Source organism: Rhinolophus sinicus, chromosome 5, assembly GCF_057876585.1.
Source record: "Rhinolophus sinicus isolate RSI-liver-muscle chromosome 5, RSI-T2T, whole genome shotgun sequence".
NCBI classification, from domain to species: domain Eukaryota; kingdom Metazoa; phylum Chordata; class Mammalia; order Chiroptera; family Rhinolophidae; genus Rhinolophus; species Rhinolophus sinicus.
Window position 1 is genome coordinate 35085049 of NC_142505.1, and position 17810 is coordinate 35102858.

General features: G+C 39.3%; 1 long non-coding RNA gene across 13 annotated transcripts in view; it reads right to left on the bottom strand.

Moving 5' to 3' along the window:
• The window catches only part of LOC109456036 (uncharacterized), a 132632-nt gene that overhangs the window by 16983 nt on the left and 97839 nt on the right, over nt 1-17810 (bottom strand). For 10 of the 13 annotated variants that reach the window (XR_012489675.2, XR_012489678.2, XR_012489674.2 and 7 more), the window contains one exon: nt 1687-1789. The exons of the other annotated variants lie outside the window; for them this stretch is intronic. This is a non-coding gene — a long non-coding RNA (uncharacterized LOC109456036). The remainder of the gene's footprint in view (nt 1-1686; nt 1790-17810) is intronic. 13 annotated transcript variants of the gene reach the window in all.

A 17810-nucleotide genomic window follows, 5' to 3' on the forward strand; every position in this document is an offset into this window, starting at 1 on the left:
CTGTAATACCATTTACACTAATTTCTACAGCCAACAATCAATTTCTGAATGCAACATGCACACAAGTATAAAGGACTATGTAAGATGATAATGCTGATGATAGTGGTTGCCATTGTTACGCATTTATCTGGCATGGTATAAAGACTGTATTCTATTTTATCTTATTTAATCCTGATAAAAGGTGTGGAGCCCAGACACAGATACCATCTGACTTAGGTGTCATCTACTTTAACCCACCTTCAGCCATCAGCTGAGATATTCCCTCCTCCCATTATAATGGGGTTCACCAAACCCTGCTATGCCAACAGGACATTTTGAAATACACTGCTTTCAGCAGCCAGGCCATCCAGCTTCTCTGCCTCTTCCCCATCTGTCTGGGTTGTCAAGATCCATCAAACCAGAATCATTGGTCCACTCACTTTGCGAGCTTCTCATGATGGAATCTCAGAATGCTATAGCCACTGAGTAGGGGTATACTCCCCAACCCAGCCTGTCTCAAGGAATTGCCCACAATGGGGAGGAGGCCAAGACTAGCTGAGTGGACCATGGGAAGGATCTCTGCAAAGAGCACACAGGGGCCAAATCTGACTGGCATCCTCATCAACCAACTTCCCAGCCTCCAGACCAATGAAAATGTCTCCTTCTCCTCCCCCTATGCTGTTCTCCTCTCTGTCTGGCCCAGGTCCTGACCAGTTGTTGCCCAAAAGGTATCCTTACAAGTTGCTTGTCCCTCAGGCTTCCTTCCTTCAAAGCCTCAGGACACCCTAGGCCTAAAGGAGCCTCCCAAGCACCTCACCTGGTAGTAGAAAAGCTCGTTCCATCTCTATTTGAGGGTACTAACCTGGGTAAGTTTGAGACCCCCATACTGAGGCTGTATTTAGGAATACTTCTACAAGATTCTTGCTCACACAGATACCCGTGTTCTTTGAAACATCATTTCTTTGAAGCTTTAGGACGAAATGGACATGCTGGGTTCCTGGACAAAACAAGATTGTGGTCCCCATAAGCTCCCAAGGCCACGCAATAAGAAAGACTCTGTCTTCTTCAGGTGAGGGTCTCTCAAGTATAGCTGCACCACGGTGGGGACCCAAAGCCCAAAATCTGCTCAACATCTGAGCAGGCTCAGGGTCCTTATCATTCCCAGCAGAGGGGATCAGACTACAAGGAACTGAGTCATAGGAACTGAACCTAGCAGAGTGTGATTGATAGACCAATATCCCATATTAGCAACCAGCAGGACGGTTCTCACTGAGAGAACCCCTGTTGGTCATCAGCACTCAAATCAATTTGCAAGTTCTCAGGTGGGTGAGCAGAGAACATGAGCCAGGACAGCTGGGTGTTCTTTCAGAGAATTACTTTCCAGCTCTGGTTGCTTGATGAATTGCCTTTCTCCACTGAAGGGATATTTTAGTCTGAAGAACGAGTACAGGTCATCTGAAATCAGATCACGCTCTCTTGGGCAGCCTTAGAGGAAATCTTTCATCTTTCAGATTCTTAGTCTCCTATGGTCCTTTCTCAATATTCTTTATCAGTTACCTTATCTTTCAAAAGCCACTGCTATTATGTGATCTCATGTTACCGTTTCCTAGATTACTGCTCATTCTATATTGGCTACGTTTGTGATGGCTGCTTCCCAGAACATGAGCAAGGAAAGCCATCTCCCAATCACAATGACTTATGACTTACTGCTCCAACCCATCATGTTGTAGTCTTGTAGCTTCAATTTCCCAGAATGGCATTTCTTAACCTTGTTCTCCAGAAGAGGCAGCTAGAAGATAATTGAAAGAGCCTGGGAACCAAAATTGGAAGAACTGGTAAGACAATTTCCTTGGAAAAGTTTCCGTATCCACAATTGTAAAATCGAGATAAAAATATCTTGCTTGCCTATCTTATTATCGAAAGAAAAAGCTCTTTATAAAACAAAGGTGCTAAATAAGTGCTGGGGTTATGACTTGTCTTGGGAGGCTCAGTGGCTTCCAGTTCACGCACACAGACTCTGAGGCCCTTGTTCATACCTCTATCTTTGGCTGCTTCCCTTAAGCCTAGTCAGCAGCAAAGCGTGCCGTCCACACACACCCTACACTATACTCTGGCAGCCAAAAGGACCATAGGTAGGAAGGGGTTGGGCGGGGGGCAGAGGGAGATAGGGGCATAGACATTAAAGCAGTAAGCCTAGGAATAGCAAGTTCTTCAGTCATGATCTGTTTGGAGAAGTGGGTCTCAGCCAGCACCCAAGACACAAACAGAAAGTAACAGAAAACCTTAGATGTTGACATCTCTCAAATCTGGGCTGTGAGACCTTGGAAAATTCACTTAACTTCTCTCATAATAAAGGAGAAATAAAACACTTACCTGCAGGGCTCTCCTGAGGATTAGATAAGTTATGGGAAAGGCCTAGGACAGAACCTGACCCATGGCAGATGCTCAACAGACATTGGCTCTGTCCTTACAAGGAAGTACTCACAGGTCAGCCAAAAATGTTTGTCAGAACCAGAGTCACTCTGCCAGGATGACAAAGCCAAGCAATCGAATTCCTACAGGCTTCTTAATTTTTTTTAAATTAAAGTTTATTGGGGAAACAATGGTTAGAAAAGTTGCATAGGTTTCAGGTGTACAATTCTGTAATACATCATCTATATATCACATTGTGTGTTCATCGCTCAGAGTCAGTTCTGCTTCCATCACCATATATTTGATCCCGTTTACACTCATCTACCACCCCCTTCCCCCCTTACCCTCTGGTAACCTCTGAACTATTGTCTGTGTCTATGAGTTTTTGTTTCTTTATTTGTTTGTCTTGTTCCTTTGTTATTTTCAGTTTTATATCCCACATATCAGTGAAACCTACAGGCTTCTTTAGCAGGCTCCAACATTTATTGTTTATATCAACTAGGAACACTCTAACATGGCACACAAAATGTTGTGGAGGAATGGGTGTGTTCACTTTTCCACAGCTTTTAAAAGTGTCCTGGGTCCAGCAAAATGCCAAAAGTCTCTGTCATAGAGAATGTACATTTCCAGAAAGCAAAGATACCTCCAGCCAGCGTAGGGATAGACCTTTCTCTCCAGACTTGAGTCTGTGCCACAGACCAGCCCACCCAGTGGGTTCTGTTAAATATCTGGTCTCAGCAATTTGCACATTTTTTAAGAAAAATATAACCATGATGAGAGCTTAGAGTTGTTTTGGGTTGGTTTGCTTTGATTTGGTTGTAGCTATTGTTTTCCAACTTTCTGCAGTGATGGATCAACTGTAAGGGCACAGGGTCATTTATCCAACAGAAAATAGACACATGCATACACAAACTCCCTCTGAGAACACTATGCATTTTCAATTAGAGCAACGTGCTTTGGACAAAGGGGAAACTGAGGTTTGGGATTATATACCTTGTCTCTGAAAACTTCTAATACTAATTACCATTTACCTAGTGGATGCATCCTGTATGCCAGATAATTTCCCTACAATATGTCTAATTCTCACAACAACCCTGTAAGGTGGGGATGATTTTCTCATCATCAAGGCAGCTGAGACTCAGGGGGTAATAACTTATCAAAGAGGATTTGAATTCCAGTCACTTCTGATTGAGTTTGAGGGAAATTTGATTTAAAACCAGTAAACACAAACAACATACGGTAGGATATTTAACGATTAAACAAAATAAACAAACAAAAAAACATGTGAAAGGGAAGAAGATAGGAGGTGGACATTGTATAGAACCTTAAGCTGAGAAGGAAAACGGCTTTCTTCCAGTTATTATTGCTACATAATAAACCAAACCAAATTTAGTGGAATAAAACAGTGACTGTTTCATCATGCTCACAGTGTTTGTGAGTGAGCAATTTGGACAGAGCGCAGCAGAGATGGCTTGTCTCTGCTCCAGCACGTCTCAGGACTCAGCTGGGAAGACTTGAAGGCTGGGGGTGAATCCATGGCTGGGACATGGAACCATCTGCAGGCATTTCACTCATGCCTGGTGTTGATGCTAGCTGCTACCTGGGATCTCAGTTGGAGCTGTCAACCAGAGCATCTCTCCATGCCTTTCCAAGTGGCCTGGATTTCTCAGTGTGGCAGCTTCAAGGGGGTTGATAGTTTTACATGGCAGCTCAGGGCCTCAAAAGTGGATGTCCCAGGGAACAAAGTAGGAACCGTAATGTCTCCTTTGGTTTAGCCTCAGAAATTACAAAATGTCATTTCTGGTACATTCTATTAGTTAGAAGCAAGTCACAGCCATTTAAAATAAAACCCCACAAACTTCTACCATTTTTTTAGAACATAAGGTAGATTGGATAACTAGAAAAGATGGGATTTTGACTGCTTCAAGTTTTCTGAGGCCCTGGGTGGTTGAATTGTGTGTGTGGTCATATATAGCAGGAAGCTGAAAACCACACATAAACTTTTTTTAAAGTGTTCATTTGAAAAAATAAGAATACAGTAAGTTCTTCATAAGTGGGATTCACTTATTCCAAATCAGAGCTACCTGATCAAGGCCAAGTTAAAATTTTCTCACGTGCTATCCATAAAGAGAGGCTTCCTCGGCAATTTAATCATGAAAACAAGATGCAGGGTCAGGGAAGGTTTGTCTATAACCTACTTAGGAAAAAACTGTTCGTAAGAACTTTAGCACTTTAATCACCTTAATTGTTTGCATGCCAATTAATTGGCACTGCTAATTATAAATGAGTTATCTGTTCATTAAAGCAGGCTTAGATGAATGTCAGCTTAAAAGCACTTAGAAGTTAGTGTGGATTCCTGTGGAATCTACAAGTAAAAATTGCATTCTTTTAAAAAATCTATATTATAAGCAAAAATGTCTATATTTTTCACAAATTCTGATTCATTCCACTGGGCTGATATACTAAGATTTGATGAAAAAGAACTTGCACTATGAGGTCTGACAACTACGTTCACGAACTTGCCACCGTGTACTTATTATTAATTTTTTGAGGAAATGCTGTACTGTTTTCCCTAGTGGCTGTACCAATTTACACTCCCATCAGCAGTGTATGAGGGTTCCTTTTTTCTCCACAACGTCTCCAACATTGTCATTACTTGTCTCATTGATACTAGCCATTCTAACAGGTGTAAGGTGGTATTTCATTCTGGTTTTGATTTGCATTTTCCTAATAGTTAGTGAAATTCAGCATCTTTTCAAAGGGGGTCTGACAATTAAGTTCGCGAACTCACCACCGTGTGCTTATATTGGCAGCACTGTACAAACAGCTCGGTAAGGTTTCATAAACTTGGTAGATCAGCATCTCACAGCTGTGCTCATGTGGACATGTGGTGCTGTCTTGCTGAGTGGTGTTCATTATTGTTGTTGCGTGTTCTTTTTGTGCTGTTGAGAGAATGTCTGAGATTGAATAAGAGCAACAAACAAACATTAGATTTCTTGTTAAACTTGGCAAAAATGGAAGTGAAATCAGGGACATGTTAGTCCAAGTTTATGGGGATAATGCCATGAAGAAAACAGCAGTGTACAAATGGGTTAAACGTTTTTCTGAGGGGAGAGAACGTGTCACTGATGAAGAGAGGTCAGGGCATAGAGTAACGAGCAGAACTGGTGAAAATATTGCAAAAATTCGTTGAATTGTGCATCAAAATCATCAGCTGACTATGAGAAGCATAGCAGACCAAGCAAACATAGAGAAACAGGAAAATCTTAACTAAAAATCTTGGTATGAGAAAGGTGTGTGCAAAAATGGTCCCAACGAACAAAAAAAGCAAAGGAGAGTTGAAGTTTGCCAAGACCTTTTGGAGAGGCAAGATGATGTTTTGGGCCGTGTTATCACTGGTGATGAAACATGATTGTACCAATATGACCCTAAAACAAAGCGTCAAAGTGCACTATGGAAGTCAGCCAATTCTCCATGACCAAAAGAGTTCCATCAGTCCAAATCAAGAGTCAAAACGATGCTGCTCACCTTTTTTGATATCAGAGGGATTATTCGTTATGAATTTGTACCAACTGGACAAAACCAAGTTTATTATTTGGAAGCGCTGAAAAGGCTGCATGAAAAAGTTAGAGGAAAATGACCTGAACTTTTCACCAACAATTCATGCCTCTTGCATCATGACAATGCACCAGTTCACACAAAACTTTCTGTGAGGGAGTTTTTAGCCAGTAAACAAATAACTGTATTGGAACACCCTCCCTACTCACCTGATCTGGCCCCCAGTGACTTTTTTCTTTAGCCAAAGATAAAGGAAATATTGAAAGGAAGACATTTTGATGGTATTCAGAACATCAAGGGTAATACAACAGCTCTGATTTCCATTCCAGAATAAGAGTTCCAAAATTGCCTTGAAGGGTGGATTAGTTGCTGGCATTGGTGCATAGCTTCCCAAAGGGAGTACTTCAAAGGTTACCATAGTGATATTCAGCAATGAAGCATATAGCACTTTGGCTAGGATGAGTTCACGAACTTAATCGTCAGACCTTCACATGAGTGGTAAGAAAGGTAAATCTTCCAATGAAAAGAGTGAAAGATATTTCAGTAGACTGAGGCAAAAGCAAAACCATGGAGGAAATGTTTTGAACTGTGTTCGTAATCTGAGGATAAAAGTTTGAAGAATGAAGAGAGAGAAAGAATAAAAAATAATAGCAAAGACAAAGGAAACCAAGTGGTGATAGGAGGTCCCAACATTGAGCTGTGGGGTTCCTGTAGTGATTTACCTTTGAAAGAAGCAGACTTGTTGTAATTCTGTATTGCTGTGTAACACATTACCCCCAAGTTGAGTGCCCTAATAAATTTTGTTTTGCTCTCATTTGATATTGTAGGAGCAATACAGGAAGAGCTCACCTGGGCTGTTCCCCTCTGATCTACATATTTTTAGCTGGGGCAGCTAGGACAGGATGATCCCCTTACAACACAGTTTCTTCACTCACATGTGTCACACCTCTGTGCTCCTTGGCCTCTCTCTCTACGTGGAGTTTCCTCCTCCATGTTCTCTCCATATGGCTGAGCTTCTCAAAGCATAGTGAACTCAAGATAGTTGAACTTCTTGCATGGTGGCTTAGGGCTCCAAGAGACCAAGATAGAAGCTGCCAGTCTCCTTTAAACTTTATACCTAGAATTGGCATGGTGTCTCTTCTGCCCATAATCTATTGTGCAAGGCTGTCACAAGCCAGCCCGGGTTCAAGGGGAAGAAAATGGATTTTATCTCTTGATGAGAGAACTATGAAAGTTTTTGCAGCCATTTTTAATCCACCATGAGGCTGGATGAAGTGATATGATACTTAAAGTATAACAGAAAAGGAAAACAATGAAGGAGTCCTCACCTGGTAGCCTTTTTTATTTTCTTTTGAATAGCCATTCAAAACTCCTCTTTTTCTTAAAAAGCAAAGTTAGAGTAGTATAAGTGGTGACATTCTAAGCACTTATATCCTTCAATAAAAAGGCAAGCAGTGATGTCTCTTCTTCATCTTAAATGTTTGCTTTGAATAGAACCTCAGTGCAAACAATCCCCTTTTATAAGAACCAGACTTAGTCTCTCTTTCCTACTCTGGTGTAACTTCCTCCCTATGCTCCCTAAATGTGGACATCCACATTTAGTCCTCAGCTCTTTCTTCTGCTTTATCTTCTTTTCAGACAAATGGTCTGATTCCTTTCCACTGTCATCAGTCATTGCTCTCCTGGGATCCAATTCAGCTGCTAAATATTACTAACTAAATGCAGTCTCCAAATGTGGGAAGCCAGTTTATCACAAAGTCTGTTCATCTCTTTGACTTCCAATCTTCTCATCCTCATTTTCCTTGTTACCCTGGCTAAAAACCTTGGCATGCTGTGTTGGAGGTGGTGTTGTCTTTCTTCTACCCTCTCCAACTACATACCCTTAGCAAATTCATGACCAGTTCACCTCAGTTCTTAATTTGTAGCATATCCCGTAACTGTCCCACCCCCTCCTATTTCCATTGCTGTGCCTTATGGTGCCCTTATCATGATGTGCATGACACGTGTCATTAAATCTGTTATAGACGTCCCTAAATTTTACACCCCTTTTTCATACTCCTGACAAATTAATGCCTCTTCCAGTTTAAAAATTACATATTACATTCCTACTCTTCATATTACCTTTAAATTTTTACCATGGTTACTTAACAAAATTAATCAATATATCTATACTCCTGAATAATAAAAAACCTTAAAGGCCTTGAACTTCCAAACACTTCCCTCTCCTCTTACATGTTATTTCTGTACAATAACCTACTTCTATGATGATTTTATATTCTCTTAGTCAATATTATTATTTCTTTATTAAGTCAAAAATATTTAGATTTATCCACATATTTAACAATTATTTGTTCATCATCACTTCTTGCATTTAATTTTATTCTTCATAAACTGCATCCTTTCCATACCAGTGGTTTTCAAACTCGACATAACACTAGGGATATATTTTAAATCCCAATTCCCAGTCTGTATCTCAGAACAATTAAACATAGATCTCTGGGGTGGATAACACAGGCATCAATATTTTGTAAGTCTCTCCTCATGATTCCAAAGAGCAGACAGAATAGAGCACCTCTGTTTTAGAAAATACTTCAGAAAGTTCTTAATAATAAATCTTCTCTGTTTCTGTCTAAACCTTCATTATGGAATTATAATGAAGCTGAAAGTAAAATTCTAGATTGACAATTATTTTCTCTTAGCAAGTAGAAGATGTTTATTCCACTGTCTTCTGGTTTCTATAGTCCCTATAGTAAAGTCTGCTGTCAGTCTAATTTTCTTCCTTAGTAGGTTATCTTTATTTGTTTATGGTTTCTTTTATTATTTTCTCTTTGTCTTTGAGATTTTCAAGTTTCACTAACATGTATCTGCATAGGAAATTTGTTTTACTAAAAAAAATTAAAATGTTTGGAATTAATTTTATTTCCTGAATCTGAAAACGTATGTCTTTCAGCATTTTGAAAAATTCTCAAGGCACTATCTCTTCTAATATTACCTTTCCCTCATTCTTTCTATTATGTCCTCAAAAAACCCTATTTTATGTATCTCAGTCTTTCTCATTCTACCCTCCCTGTCTCTTAATGGTGCTTTCATATTTTCCCTCTTTTTATCTCTCTTCAAAAACCATCCAATTTGCTTATTCATGCTTCACCTCTGCCTGATCTGCTACCCTATGTTTTGAGATTTTATTTTCAATTATTTTGTTTTAACCTCTAGAAGTTCTACTCAATTCTTTACAAAACTGGTTGATAATTACATAGTCTCTATTTCTTTACCATATTTTTTATTCCTTCTTTTTTGCCTTTAATCAATTTAAACAATTTTATTTAGAGAATGTATCCAATAATTCTGAAGTTTTAAGGACTTCTTTTGTCCCTTGTTGTGGGTTGTCCGCTTGTGGTGAACTGGTTCTTTGTGTATATTATAATTTTTAATTATGATCTTGAGTTTAGTAGGATTTTTGCTGCCAGAATCTTATGCAATCTGGATTTAAGGGACGTCCTCCCAGAGTGGTTTTATTAGTCTGTGACCAATTTCATGCTAACTTCTTTGCTTGGATTTCCCGGATCATGCAAGTAAGGATAATAGGATGGTCCTTATGAATTCTTATCAGACACATTTCCCCCTAGGCAAAGCCAGCTAAGGATCCTTATCCAGTTTTTTGTTTTGCTTTACTTTGGTTTTTGCCACTAGGTAGATATTTTTAGCCACCATTTCACTGACGGTGCAACCTTTTGAAGGATTTATATGGGGAATGAGGGGTCTCTGTTTAAACATTCTACTGCAGGAATGCCTGAGGCCTCAACTCCTGTGGTCTTTAAACCAAAGCTACCTGCTTACTAAGACTGGCAACACATCCCAGGTTAGCTGAAGTGAGTACCTACTTGCTACTCTAATTTTCATCTTCCTTTTCATATTATGGCTCCTGAGTCTTTCCTTTTCTAACCTACTAAAAGCTCTGCTATGCATTTGAGAGAATGTTCATTCTATTTTATTCAATTTTTTAGTTTTATTGTTATTTTCAAGAAAGGCTTGCAGGGTAATTAGTTCACCAACTTGCCATAAATGGAAATTTCCATGCATATTCCCTCTAACTTTTGGGAAGAATGGATTGCAATTTGCACTATTGTTCATATTTTTGGGCAAGCAACATTATTTTTAATTGATATTAGTTAAACAAATGAGCAGGGACATTATTTTAATTTGCAAATAATTTTCTTTTTCAAAGAACCTACCAAAAAAAAAAAAGGAAAGAAATTTTCGGTTTGACACCAAAACATTCTTTTCAAATTATGTTAAATACTGACATGGATTTGTTTGAAAGGGAAATTGTGAGCTTTCCTCTTTGCCTTTATTATTTAAGAATAAAATAAGGCATCTATTGGGCCAGTGTGGCGAAGTCACTCTCAGAGTTAAAGCAACCTAGAAAATGATCTTTCAACACACATTCTATTCTAGTATTAAAACTCATAAAACCAGGGTGAGTTTTTGGTATATTTTCTTAATAACCCATGATAAATAGCTCTGAGCAAATTTAACTTTATATTCCTGATGGTGAGATATAAACCTGGGTAGACTTAATTTGCCTTCTATTTTATAGTTTATTTAGCGAAACATCAGAGGTGTGCATAAAATTTAACAAGGGAAAAGTAGTGATGTGGGCTAAAATGAAGTTTTTACAATAAAAATCTGTGGATTTCAGTTATCCAAACTATTTCCAACACAAATAAGCTTGGCCCATTGGAAGAAAAGAAAATTTTTCTAGTTAGTTAGCCATTTTTGGATTATTGATAGCTCCCACATTCCCCTTTCATCCTCCTATACCTCACTATGGCCATATCCTTCCTTTCTGTACTCTATATCTTCAATTCCAAATTCTATAGGGTTCCCCCATTCTTCCTTCTGATATGTAAGAAAAGCCAGCCCCAGCCCTGAATTAACAACAAAGATAAATTGCTACAAAATTGTCTACTGTACAACAGCTCCCCCAAAAGTACAGCACAATTAATTACCTATTGCGTCTGTGCCCTGTCCTTCCAACCAAACCCTCAGCTCTGTGAGAGAGGGAGCCAAGTTCTCACACCTCTTGCAGGTTCCTGTGGCTGGCCCAGGGCTGGATGCAAGCCCCAGTCTGTGAATACTTGATGATGGTGATTGTCTTGGTGATAACCATCATTATTATCAAAACTCCTGACATCTAGTGAGTACATGCTTTTCAGATTCTGAGTCCACTAAATTATCCTGAGAATAATAATAATTATTATCATCATTTTCATAATGAGAAAGCTGTTTCAGGAAGAATAAGTAATTCAATCGAGGTCACACAGAGTATAAATAATGGCCTATATGGCCTGTTTGTAAAATATTCTGTGCAGATAAATTTTGCAAACATTCCCATGAAGTAGACAAATTGGAAAATTGCCCTTCCCTTGCGTGGGTGCAGCCCTACAGACATACAGCTTGGTCAGTGGGCACTGGTAGGATGTCAACCTCCATTTGTCCCTTAGTGGGGTGCCTTTGTGCAGTATACAACCTGTGCAATAATACATTCAAACTCACAAGTCTGATTGCAAACCCCATGGTATGGTCTTTCCAGCTACTGTGATTGGTCATTGATGATTATTCATGATCCCTCAGTGTCTGTCTCTAAAATGGTTAGGACTTTTCTTGTTTACTCTCAGTTATTTCCAAACAGTTTGAATGTTTTGTTGTTGTTGATGATGATGATGATAGTTTGAATTGCCTGAGCTTTGGATTATGATGCTCCATTCTACTCATTCATTAATGTCTGCTGCTAAATTGGACTCGAGTGTTCTCTTTCCTTGACCCCGGCACCATTTTTGGTGATTGGAAATGGGCGAGGAGACTATGATGGTACAACACCAGCCTTCATCACATAGTGGTAAATTTCACACCATTATTACAAGTAAGCAAACCATGCCTGCCAACCCTCTAGTACAAACAGTGACAACATGGCTGCACAACTCCAGCCCTAAACAAGCACTTGCTAACGGAAACCCTGATGAATCACAAAGCATAAGCAGCAATAGCAGGCACCAGGGTAATAATTTATTTTTAATGCCTTGCTGTCTTTAACAGTGCAATTTCCTCTAGGGTGTTTGCTTTGAGATTGCAAGATAATTACATCTCAGAAACCAGGCTAATTACAGTTAACAGCCTGAAAACCAAAGGAACCCTTCCCTCCATCCCTCACCTTTTTTTCCACTAGAATACTACACAAATTCCAGTTAAAACATGCAGCATCATTTAAGAAACCAATTTGACTACAGCTTAGAGATTCATTCTCCCGTTCTTACAAAAGATGTATAACTCGCATTGACATGTATCAGAAGGAGCTGAGTAACACAGCCTCAGTAATTAGAATAAATAATAGTACTATAAAAAGGAAACAATGACAGCAATTTTCCAAAAGAGAAGAAAGTCTAAGTGTTTCTGGTGGAAAACCAGGGTGTGAATGTGGATTTGTGCTGCAAAAATGAGATTACCTGTGGCCTCTAGACACTCTTTAAGGTCTCTTAGAGTAAATAATCAACCAATTTCAGCCACTTGTAAAATTAAGGAGCTGGAAGGGAAGTGAGAAATCATCTAGACAATTTTCATTATTTCTAAACATCAAAAAATGCAAAGCAATATGTACTGGTCATAAAAGTCTTCAAGAATGATGATTCCATGACCTGGTCATTCACTCCAAAAACTTATAAGCACCATGCACTGGAGTGGGAATATGCAAGTGAATTTCCTGATTTTTTTCTTTTTTAATAATCATTACATCAGAAAGTCTCTCAGTTCTAAATTTAATCTCAATACAACTCCAGACTTTTTCCTTTACTGCATTTTAGCTCAGAAAAAGACTCTCCCAAACAGATAGGAGCTGCCCCTTCCCTTTTTGTGGATGCATAACTTCCACTCCAAATACTTCCCAACTTTTAGTCATTTGCATATCATTTCCTAATTTGTCTCTAGTTTTTAATAGCTTTAAAAATGTGGAAGCCAAACATCACAACTAGTTCTGGCTCTGTTTGGCATCTCTTCAGAGCTACGGCCTGAACTTCCTTTTTTTTTCCATTTATGGGGAAAAGGACGTTGGTTTGGAAAAGAGAAAGGGAAATCCATCGTGCTGAATTTCACGTGAAATTCATTCCTGGCTCTGTAGTGCCTCACAACTTATCTACCTGACATCAGAGTCTTAAACATAACATCAAGCCAGGGTTCTGTGTCAGGCTTCTGCAGAATACCAGGAGTGTTCTCCATCGATGTCTTATTCAGAAAAACAACTGTCCCTTCCTTCTATCAGCCTTCTTCCTAGAGGCTCCTAGTGGCTAATAATGTAAAATTTGCATGCAAATGGCATTTCTCATAGTAACAACTCCCTAGCAACACTGCCTGACTTCATTCATTCTTTTAATAAACACATCTTGAGTGCTCACCATGGGGGAGGGAACTCTACCATCTTTGTTCCTGTTCAACTACTCCTCTTATTAGCTCTGCCTTTGAAGAGGAGAAATTACTAATCTTGATTGATCAGGGCATTCAATGGGGCCACTTTTTACTAGTGAGCAGGATTACTTTGCTCTAAAAGGCAGCAATCGGGTATAGTGTTTACCTTTCTGCCTCAAACCAGGTAGGTCCTGGTGCTTGAGGTGGGTCAGGCCCCCCATATTAGTCTTCCTCTTCTACTCCTAGGGCTGGTGGGGAAATGTTCCCAGAGCTCCTCTTGGGACAAGCCATTCTTTGTCTTTGTCATGCCTGAGCACTATGATACTAAGATCCAGGCTGAAGGATGCTGAGGAGGTGAGAGGCCCTACTTTCCCCTCAGGCCTAAGCCATGTCTCCTTCCCAGTTTTATCACAGGAGTTTTAACTCCTTCCCAATTTTATCTCTGTGATCAAGAATTATTGGTTGCTTGCCTGAGTAGTACTTTTCATCAGATACCCCATGAAGACTTTGGGAAATAGGGAAGATTAGTAGGGAAGATTACAATCTAGTGGAACATTTTATCTGCCTTGGAAATAAAATTTTCATTATCATTATCTGAAAGAAATTTTATTCTTTACAAAACAATGTTTAATATGAAATCTAAGTAAGGTGTAAAGGGATTTGATTGCAGAAATTTGGGTATTTGCAATAGTGAGGTCAGAGCTCCTGTGTTATGCACTGTTAGGATCCTCTTGTTTTTTGTGGGTTTTTTTGGCTTTGCCTCAGAAACTTTACTATAGTAAAGGGGGAGAAATTAAATGGGCAACTAAGGATGTAATTGTATGACAAGCCCAAAATGTCCTGGCATAATTCTGGAGAAATGGAAAACTGCCAGCCAGTGATTGACTGGCTTTTTCTTAATGGGAGAAGAGAAGACGCTCAGAACCAAGAAGCACGTAGCTATGAGAATGTCCAGATCCAGGGGAGCATCAGATCTGCACACACACACAGCATGGTTCCCACTCCTCAACACACTTCTGCCTCAAAATGGGAGTGTTAGAAGTAAACATGTGAAATAAACTTATTAGAGTTCATTATGGTCACAAGGAGAAAAGTTCCAATTTGAAAGGAAGCTATGAGGACAAATGACATGATAAATGTTTAAGGTTGCTTCCTTCAAAAAAGTTTCATTTCCAGTCCTTCATTCTTTTTTTTCCCAAAGGGTGATATATTTTTTTAACTTTTATTTATTTTAAGTGTTTTTGCAGGACCCATCAGCTCTAAGTCAAGTAGTTGTTTCAGTCTAGTTGTGGAGGGTGCAGCTCACAGTGACCCATGTGGGGGGATCAAACCAGCAACTTTGTTGTGAAGAGCACCACGCTCTAACCAACTGAGCTAACGGGCTACCCAAAGTCCCTCATTCTTTTGAACAACTCTTTAGGGCAAATTAAAAGCAGGTGTTGTTGCATAACAAAAAAACTGTTTCTGAATTGTTCTCATAAAGTTGGGTCAACAGTCAACCACAGTTGTCCTGCACTTCCATGAGAAGAGAAAATTCCATTATTAAGGTCTCTGCTGGACACATAAAGAGGGCTGGCCACAGTGGGTGGTTCAACCTAAGCAGTCCACTAAAACATCACAAGATTCAGGATGAGAGAGAAAGTCTAGTAAAACTCTAGGACTAGAATCCAAGTTGGATTAAATTTTAGTTGATATTGATGAGGAGGAAAATGGTTTGTACAAAATGTAACATACTCTAGGAGTAACATCAGAAGCATGGCAGTGTGAGGGGTCCCCTTGATCTCTCTCCTTGAAGTTACAACAAGTTGAACAGCTATAATTCAACAAAAGATTCCCTGCACAGCACACAAACACGTCTGAGAGATCCACACATTGAAACATCTGAAGGTGAGCAAACTGGGGATGGAGTAAAGGAGAAGAGCAGAGATGGGTGCCATGAACACAGCTCAGAGGTCACTGCAGGTCTCGGGGGAGGGGAGAATTCAGGCTGTGGGTACATTTTCTGTGGCCCCGAGCATTCCTGCCTGAGCAATCAGCACACATATAATATGGCTGAACCCAGCGATCAGAGCAGAGACCAAACACAGAAGTGTGACAGCTGTGTTCTAGCAGCTGCCATTGCCAGGCACAAAACAAAGGCACATCCTCCCATCCTCCCAGAGCTTGCCTCCCCACAACCTCGCAGAGCTAGCAGTGGGCCCCAGAAGAAACTGTAGCAGTGATTGTTGGGTTACAAAGAAGAATATTTACAGCCCTGAGAACCAGAAAAGAGAGTCCCTGAGCGGCAGATGCACACTGTGGCTAACCTCAGTGACAAGGGTGGAGATACAGAGGCAAGGCAGCTGAGGTCTGGGAGGAGAAGAAAGCCACAAACACACAAACTCTCCCAGCCCACCTTGCCCTCACCCTTCATGGCTGATCCTACTGGGGGCACGTGGGATAACGTCAGGCAGCACAGCACTGCCTCTGGCTGCAAAGGAAGTACTGAGATTTCAGGGGCTCGAAACACCATCACACTCTACATTATCCCCTAGGGGTGGTGTCCTGAGACTGAGGCAACCTGGTCACAGAGGAGATGCCCACCTCCCCAGGAAATACAGGCATTTTCCATCACTCAGCAGAGATCTGAGAAGCTGGAGCAGTGCAAGAGAAAATAAAATGCGCCAGCACCACATACTAGAAAACAAAAGAAAGACCTTGATTAATCAACCTCGTACAAGAGTTCACTCTCATAAATGTTTAGGCAGAGAAATAATCCATCAAATACCATGAACAACCAAGGTAACAATGTGGCTCAGGACAAAAAAAAAAAATGAAAAATCTCCAGAAAATAAAATAAAGACATGGAAATATGTGACTTAAATGACAAAGAACTCAATACTGCAGTTCTGAAAAAAAACCTCAACAAGATTCAAGAAAACTCAGATAGGCAATTTAATGAACTCAGAAATAAAATAAATGAACAAAAGGAACACTTTACCAAAGAGATTGAAACTTTAAAGAAAGAACCAAATAGAAATTCTGGAGCTGAAGAACTCAGTAAAAGAGATAAAGAATGAAATTGTGAGCTTAAGAAACAGAGCTGACTAGATGGAGGAAAGAATTAGTGATATCAAACATAGAAATATGGAAATGACACAGATAGAAGAAAAGAGAGACTGGAGATAAAAAGAAAGAATTCTACAAGAACTATCTGATTCCATCAGAAAGAGCAATGTAAGAATAATTGGCATTCCAGAAGAAGAGAGGGAGAAGGAGACAGAGAGCTTATTCAAATAGTCGACAAGAACTTGCCAAACTTGTGGGAAAAACTGGATCCTCAAATCAAAGAAACAAACAGAACACTTAATTATCTCAATCCAAAAGGCCTTCTCCAAGGCACATTATATTAAAACTGTCAAAAATTAATGACAAAGACAGAATTCTCAAGCCACTCAGGGAAAAGAAGACAGTAACCTATAAAGGAAAGTCCCCTAGATTATCATCAGATTTTTCAGCAGAAACTCTACAAGCTAGAAGGGACTGGAATCAAATATTCAAACTATTGAAAGAGAAATTACCAGCCAAGAATAATATATCCAGCAAAGTTATCCTTTAGATATGACAGAGTAATAAAGTCTTTTCCAGACATACAGAAGTTGAGGAAATTTTCCACCACAAGACCAGCATTACAGGAAATACTGAAGGGGGTTATTCTATCTGAAACAAAAAAAAAGAAAAGGATACAAAACTATCAGTAAGATGACTAACAGAAGCAAGAAGTTGCAACCCTTATTCAAAATAAGTCATTATACAATTAAATATAGCATAAAGCTTAAAGGAGGTAAAAACATAACAAAGAAAAAGAGAAGAAGAAGACAGTAGCTATTGTAACTCAGAAATGAACTCACAGCATAAATAGGGATAATTTGTGACCAAAAAAGCATAAAAGGGGAGGGGATAAATGTCTGAGTTTGCAAAAAGGAATGGAGATAAGATGCATGCAGAAGAAAAAGGATTACTGTATATATGAAACTTTCTTTTACATAAATGGTAACCACACACACACACACACACACAAAAAGAATCCATATTACATAAAAAAAAAAAAAAAAAAAGAGGGAAAAAGTCATAGAATACCACTAAACTAAAATAGCGGACAGAATTGCAAAGACAAAGAAGCAACGGAGACACTGAACTACCAGAAAACAAATGATAAAATGGCTATAGAAAATGCCCATATATCAATAATCAATGTACATGTAAATGGACTGAACTCAAAAAGCACAGAATAGCAGATTGAATCAAAAAACAAAACCCAAACAAAACATCTCAGCTGCAAGGACAAATACAGACTCCAAGTGAAAGGGCAGAAATGATACTCTTAGTAAAGGGCATCCAGAGAAAATCAGGTGTTCATACTTATA